The sequence below is a fragment of the Miscanthus floridulus genome, chromosome 5 (assembly GCF_019320115.1).
Source record: "Miscanthus floridulus cultivar M001 chromosome 5, ASM1932011v1, whole genome shotgun sequence".
NCBI classification, from domain to species: Eukaryota; Viridiplantae; Streptophyta; class Magnoliopsida; order Poales; family Poaceae; genus Miscanthus; species Miscanthus floridulus.
The window spans coordinates 82,405,868-82,412,075 of NC_089584.1; the positions used below are offsets into that span (position 1 = coordinate 82,405,868).

Consider the following 6,208-nt stretch of genomic DNA (forward strand, 5'->3'; position numbering starts at 1 on the left):
TAACCTCTTGATGACCTTTTTAAAACTTAACGATGTGTTTAACTGATTATTAGCTCTGTGGTTACAGGTAAGAAAAGATCTGGTTCACTGCTGTTGCATTTTGCTTAGGCAGAAGGCTGATAAAACTTATTGCTGCGTGCAGTATATTAAAAATCATCTGGAGCTTTTAGATTTCCTTGTTGGTTGGTAAGGCATCCATTTGTTGATGTAATATTAACATGACAAATAATTCATTGATTCATGAAAGGTAATTTCGAAGTAATAGCATGATTGTAGTTAGGAAGATATATTTCAACAAGCTTGTACTTAGGTAGCTGCTTGTGCTTAGCTTGTGTCACATTGTCCTTTTTGGACCTTTATAATTGTCAATGGGGTCTTTAACTAGCGTGTAGCTAAAGTGTGTTGAGCTTTGAGCCTTTTGGTACATGATTTCCATCTGTTTTATGGTAGCAGCTTATTACTTTCTTGGTCCATTTTCTGTGTCTGCATTATATCCTTTATATTAAGTTTAACTGTTATTTTTTCAACAGCTACAAGATATTGCAATGAACTGTGGGAATATGTTAAGAGAATGCATAAACTGTGGGAATATGACAATTGCTACTTAAACTACAGAAAGCAACAGTTTACCTCTGCCAGTATTTAAGCTGCTCTACTATCTCAGTGCTACAGAAAACAACAGTTTACCTCTGCCAGAATTCTATATATCCTGACTCCTAAGCCCTCTACACCTTTCTCCATTCAGTTCAGGAATGGTTTGGTCAAAACACCCCTTCAGCTGTTGGACAAGCTACATAAGGTATAATTTTCTGACAACCCATGTGCCATTTTTAACCTATGAATAATATGTGAAATGTAGTATACGCTTCTTGAAAGAATGAAAATTTGCTAGGTAGTCTTTGTCATGAAATGGCTGCTTTGTGTGCTTAACATTTATGATTATAAAAAAATTTGGCTACACCATGAAAATTTTGAACTATCTTTCATCATGGGAGGTAACAAGATGAAACACTATCTAATGTTTTTACTTCTCAGTCATGTGTTTGGGAGAGATGACTACTCAGAATGGTGAAAACTGTATAAGAAAATTATTCAGTGCCATTGGAAAAGTTTTAACAGCTAAAGAGAATTATTTTCTTTTTTCTCAGAAAAACGCAGGAGAGCTGCACATCATTATATTAAGAAGTAAAAATGGGAAAGAACTCATACACCACACCCCAGGCCAGCCAAAAAGGCAAGCCCTCACACTCACACCAACTCACTCAACTCACGCCAAACTCCACCAAACTCTTGGACTACTTGCACATTAGAATATAATTGATTTGTGAGAGATGAAATGCGTTGTTTTTTTTCATCAGAAATGTCCTCAAAGTTACTTGAATATCCACAAATACGTTGATATTCACTGCAATTTGTCTGTAGATGATCAAAAGGAGCTCATTCTTTCTCCTTGTATGTCTGGTAGTTACCTTAGATGTTACTGGTGATGCTTAGCACACTAAAGAGAACTACTTACTTTCATGTTTCAATTCTCCACTTCTCCAGTCAGAGCATTTCCTGTTGATTTTTTAAATGGTATAGTTTGTTAATTGCTTGTCTTGCCATTTGTTTCTGAACCGAGTCTTGTTGTCTGACATGAATATGGATTTTATGATTTTAACAATGTGTAAATTATATTTGAAACATGACAGTAGCTTTCATTCTAAAATACCCCTCTGAAACTCCATAGCTCTTTACAGTAAGAGAGCTGTTCAGTTAGCATGTTTGTTGAGTCGACAAACATACATTAGTCAAAGTAAGCACACCTCAATGATTGCTGGAAAATTTTCAGTGTGTTTCCTAGAAACATAGTTGTGTAGATTTACTGAAAGGAGCAGTATTTTTTTTTCATTTTGTGCATTGCATCCTGATGGTTGTGTTGAAATCGAACCTCACACTGACTAAATGATGTGGTTAGAATTTTAATTCAGAATTACAGTGGGCGTACCCAGTGCAGAGAGCTCCCGCTCTGAACGGGGTCTGGGGAAGAGTGTTAGTGGCAAGCCTTATCCTCGCCTGTGCAATGCGAGGAGACCGCGACTCGATCCCGGAACCTTCCGGTCAAAGGCGGTAAGACTCTACCGCTTGCATCAGGCCCGCCCTTCATAATTCAGAATTACAGTAACATAAATTATTTTGAAGCGACATAAATTTGTCACAGTGCTCTCTTTATGCTTGATCCTGGACTAATTTGTTGCAGACCACATGGCGGCAAAGGCAGTCCATGCTATAACCAAAGGGCTCTCCGTGTTATTTCCTGGCTCGGTGGCCAGTTGCCCCTTTCGTTGCTTGCGTGTGCGGCTGACACGGCCGTGGGAGGTCTTGGCCTGCTTCTTCGTGGCCGCTGCCCCGCGCCGGACAAGTCAATCAACACCCCCCTGCTCAGGCGGTGATGCAGCATGCAATGGAATTTGGAAATGGTGGGGGTCAATGTATTTCTATTGTCTTTTTAGAAGAAAACAACAACCTTCTGCTTTCCAGTGGTGTACAAGGATGTTTTGCTCTCTCTCGATAGGTTAGGATGGCACCCATTTTGATTTTCCGCATCCTGTTGTTTGGCTCTCTTATGTACTTCCTTAGCATTTGAGTAAAAAGGACGTACCCAGTGCAGAGAGCTCCCGCTCTGTGCGGGGTCTGGGGAAGGACGGGTCTGGTGCAAGTGGTAGAGTCTTACCGCCTGTGACCGGAAGGTCCCGGGTTCGAGTAGATATTGCAACATTTTAGATGTTGTGTACTGCTTTATAACTAATTCTAGCATGCATGTAATTGGCATGTTCAGTGACTTTGCCTTTCTGCCAATTTCGAAAAAAATTGAAGTTCTGTGGAGTTGTGCTAATTTTAACAACTTCTCATCTTCTTGCAGTTGTACTATGTGAACCAGGAACTTATGGTTGAGGATTTTCTTTATGATGATGATTACAAGATGGACCTTTCTGGGTCTAATCTGGATGTCCTTAATAACCTAGAAGGGATTGTTCAGCTGGAATATCCACAGTTCAATTTGCCACAAGGGTTAGCCCCTAAAGCATACCTTGGCATGAGTATCTGTGGACAGAGTGCTGGGGGTATTTTCCTGCACATGACAGATTTGCTCACAACAGTGACTTCAGCACCTTCTGCATTCCTGAAGCCAAAATGCGCTCTCTGGGACTGCCCCAGGCTTGCTATTGGATCAAAAAGTTGGCATGATTATTGTAGCATGTATCATGTTGATTTGGCTGTGCACGACGCTCCAGGCAAAATGACTGTGATTCGTTAAAGAGTCCTTAAGTTGAGAAGGGCCATGTTTGTTTGTTCAGGACAGGAAAGAAAGAAATATTTCTCCCCCTTTTGTTCTATTACTCAATCCCTATAGTTTTGTCACCCCAGTCTATCTATACCACCTGGCCAATGTATCTGGTTGCTCGGTCAGTCAGTCACAGGAGGGTTGGTAGGCACATCATTATGAAGTTGCAAACAATCCACCCTAAGACATAATCTGTTGGGTCGTGGACAATGGGACATGGCATTTTTGCATTCTTAATGAGATGTGTGGGAAACAATACATTTGATTGATAAAGGGATTCATGAGGATTGGTTGAAAATTTGAACTGAATCATATGGATTTGGATTTAGATACCCCCATGGCCCCATCAAACAGACCATGAAGGATTAGTTAAAATTTGAACTGAATCTTGTTTCTTGTGGCAAGTGGAGGAAATTGGTTTGAGTTGTGTGTGCTCTTTGCCATGAGAAAGAAGATTTGAACAATGTACATGTTCCTGCGATGTAACTTCTTTTTCCCGGTGGAAGTAGCAATGGAACCTCTGTTAGATGGTTTTTGCATATCTGGAGTTCTGGACTCTTGATGTGTTTCTGTTTCATATTTTAGTTGATGTCCTTGAAAATTCTTGGAGCATATGAATCTGCATGGTAGTACCAACCGATCTGTTTCAATTTAATTTTTTTTTCTACTTCTCTATTTGAGTTCAAATTTCATATATGGCACTACTTTGATCTAAGTGGCAGCAGCCGTATGCTCTGACGCCTGCAACCGCTTTGCATCGGACGCCCCCCGCGCTTGCATCAGATCCAAGCCCTAGCGAATCGCGTCTGGCTGCCCGTGACCGGATCTTGCGCCAGTAACCGTGTCCGACCATCCGCGACTCAATCCCCATCCCGGTTGCGTCTCTGGCGTCAAGCCCGCCACGCTCCTTCCCCTGCACGTCGTGCGCGCTCCTCCCCTTGCCGTGGAGCCATCCTCGCCGCGCTCCTGTCCTCCGCTGCGCTTTGTCTCGACCACGCCCCTTCCCCCTCGTCTCATCTCCTTTGGAACATCCGTCCGACCGTTGCAACATACTCCGTATACTATTGAAACATACTTGTATAGTCATTGCAACATCTAGATGAAACACATGAAGCATACGTCTGAAACAGCTGAAACATTTACAACATACGTCTTAAACAGATGAAACATATGTAACATACACTTGAAACATACGTGTGTAGCTATTGCAACATATGCAACATCAAGATGAAACATGAAACATATACATATGAAACACATGAAACATACAGATGAAACGCGTGAAGCATACATATGAAACAACTGAAACATATACTTGAAACATACGTATATAGTCATTGCAACATACGCAACATACAGATGAAACACTTGGAAAACAACTTCTGAAACACACCAGAAACAAAACATGGCGCTGCCAGGCAGCCATGGCTTACCTAGTGGGGAACTACGGTAGCCAGCAAGCGGCGCTCGGGTGCAGTGGCGAGGGAGGATGGCGGTAGGCAAGTGGCTTGGCATGGTGAAGAACGCCGCGCCGGAGCAGTCGCTGTGGACCACGCCGCGTCGGCTCGAAGAACTCGGCGGCGAGTGGTGGTGGGGAGACAGGAAAGCAGGTGGCGGCGCTCGGTTGCGGTCGCCGTGGACCACGCTGCGTCGGCTCAAAGAACTCGACGACGAGTGGTGAGTGGTGGTGGGGAGACAGTAAAGCAGGTGGCGGCACTCGGGTGTGGTGCAGCACGCCAATGCACTGTTGCTGCGGTGGTGCGGGCGCGGCAGCTCGGTCGCGGTGGAGCAAGCCGCGGCAATGCGGGCGCAGAGAGTTGGTTCGAGAATAGATGGGAAATAATGGCGACTCGAGAAAAAGGTGAGAGCGGTGATTTTTTATTTTTATTTTCGTGCAGATGGTAGTGTTGCCTGTTGGGCCGTTCGGGCATCGAGACCCACCAACGCGTGTCCGGACGAAATGGATGCCCTAGCGACAGCATTACAGTATAGTAATCCTTATCACTAATGAGATAATGGCAGAAGGTCTCGGTCATGTTATGAACATTTCGACTGATTGATAGCACCTACACATATATACAGTATAATATACTTATCACTAACGAGTAATGAGATAACGGCAGGTCTTGGCATCATGTTTTTTTTTACCGCAAAAGACTGTGGGGTAGTTCCCCACAATGATAGATTTTGTATTTACTAAAAGGTAGAACGTACTTACAAACAGGGATTAACTAAAAGCATCCAGCCAAACACAAAAGGATGACCGCAGGTCATCCTCGAAACGAACAGACTGCAAGAAACATTGATTTTTAAAGTTTGCCAACCAGGCCGATGCAGTTGGATCACGCCTCTGAAAAACCTTGTCATTGCGCATCTTCCACAACTCCCATGCTGCTATCAGGGCTGCCTCCTTGAAGAAAGGAACATTGTGAACCTGTCCCGCCTGTACCAATCTATCTGAAAGTTGCAGCGTGTCATTCTAGTCAAAATGGATGATTGCCCAACATTCCTTCGTGAAGGGGCAGTCGAAGAATAAGTGATCAATGGTCTCCTCTGCACCACGGTTGCACATGACACAGATGTTATCATCCTGTATATTTAGATGTCGTCTCTGGAGCATAGACTTGGTATTCAAACGGTCCACCAGGACAAGCCACGCAAAGAATTTCACACGTGGAGTGCATCTAGATTTCCAGATGGCTTTGAAGATTGGATGTGCTTCCATGGTACCGAAGACATGAGAGTAGAAATGCTGTGAAGTATACACATTGCCCCAGGTGGGCAGCCAGCAATCCTTGGCTTCAGCATCGTATGGCATCATGTTATGAAACCTTACGCTTACCCGTCCGATCTGGATTGCGACCAACCTCCGTGGCGATATTT

The 6,208-nt window shown here is 43.6% G+C and overlaps 1 long non-coding RNA gene across 1 annotated transcript; it reads left to right on the forward strand.

The window, feature by feature from the left end:
• Nucleotides 1-513: 513 nt before the first annotated feature.
• LOC136452476 (uncharacterized) lies at nt 514-3,816 on the forward strand. The gene is made up of 4 exons (XR_010758839.1): nt 514-799; nt 1,958-2,109; nt 2,240-2,459; nt 2,903-3,816. It is a non-coding gene; the product is annotated as an uncharacterized lncRNA (long non-coding RNA).
• The last annotated feature ends 2,392 nt before the right edge of the window (nt 3,817-6,208 follow it).